We start from the raw sequence: 1,307 nt of genomic DNA on the forward strand, positions 1-1,307 counted from the left end.
ATTGTAGCGTAATATTCTTACAATATCATCTTTCAATATAATAATTCGAACCTTTATGTATATGAAGACGTTAATTTATATTAAAAACTTTAATTTATATTATTTTTATATTATATTAAAAACGTTAATTTATATTAAAAAAGTATATTATGCTAGCATTTCTGCGTTTACACTCTCATTTACACTCTCTCTAAAATGACATGTTATATTCTTTTATTGAAATTAATTACAAAATTTGTATTTAAAACATTTATTTCAAAATTTTTTCATTGTTGAATATTTGAGAATTTTGAAACGTCTCTTTTTGACACTTTTTTTCGCAATTTGTATATAAACAATATTTTAAAGTATATATTTTAAAAGAAAATGTTAAATTAAAAAATATTTCATTTTTTTATAAAAATAAAAATATGAAAAAATGTTTAAGTTAAAGTTTATATTAACCGACCCATACAGCACAAACCTCAAATCATCCTACATTGTTAGAAATGTAACCACGAGCTTCCTTTACATGTAACTGAAATTCGTAGTTATAAATGAAATTAATAGTAATCAATAATTTAACTAAAAATTAATTTTACAATAATTACTTAAATAATAAACGTGTACATTAAATTTCATAATTTTCCATAAAAAATACATTAAATTTCATGTACATGTACACAAATATACTTTTCAGTTATAAATACATTAAATTTAATGTAATATGATGAAATTAAATTCAAATTATAACTTAAAAGTATATTAAATTTCATGAAATTTTTAACAGTGTATGTCCTTTGAACATTTTAAGAACATTCCCAGTAGATCTCTCGGATAAAAGTGCTGTGTGGGAAAAAAGTATCATAATATAGAATTTTAATGCAAAAATGTTTATTATACATTCGTGACTCGATTGAATAATTACAGTTATTAAATTTTTATATATTAAAATTATGTAAATGCTTATGAAAGATTCCAAGGCAAATAGAATCTTTAAAATAATCGCAGCACGTATGAATTTCCTAGAACTAGAGATCTATTTTACGTCCGCTGACGATAATAATCACTTTATTATTCATTCTAAATGATCGCTAGCAATAAGACGAATGAATAAGATGAATCATAGCAATTAATATTATATAACTTTGGTTATTAATATTATATAACATTTTTTCTTGAATTAATATTGACGATTTTGATAATGTCATAATTAAAACTATAATTTTTCAAAATACTCACGTATATGTTTTTCTCCTAAAAGAGAGAGAGAGAGAGAGAGAGAGAGAGAGAGAGAGAGAGAGAGAGAGAAGAGAGAGAGAGAGAAG

This window comes from Atta cephalotes, assembly GCF_000143395.1.
Source record: "Atta cephalotes unplaced genomic scaffold scaffold00014, whole genome shotgun sequence".
Classification (NCBI taxonomy): domain Eukaryota; kingdom Metazoa; phylum Arthropoda; class Insecta; order Hymenoptera; family Formicidae; genus Atta; species Atta cephalotes.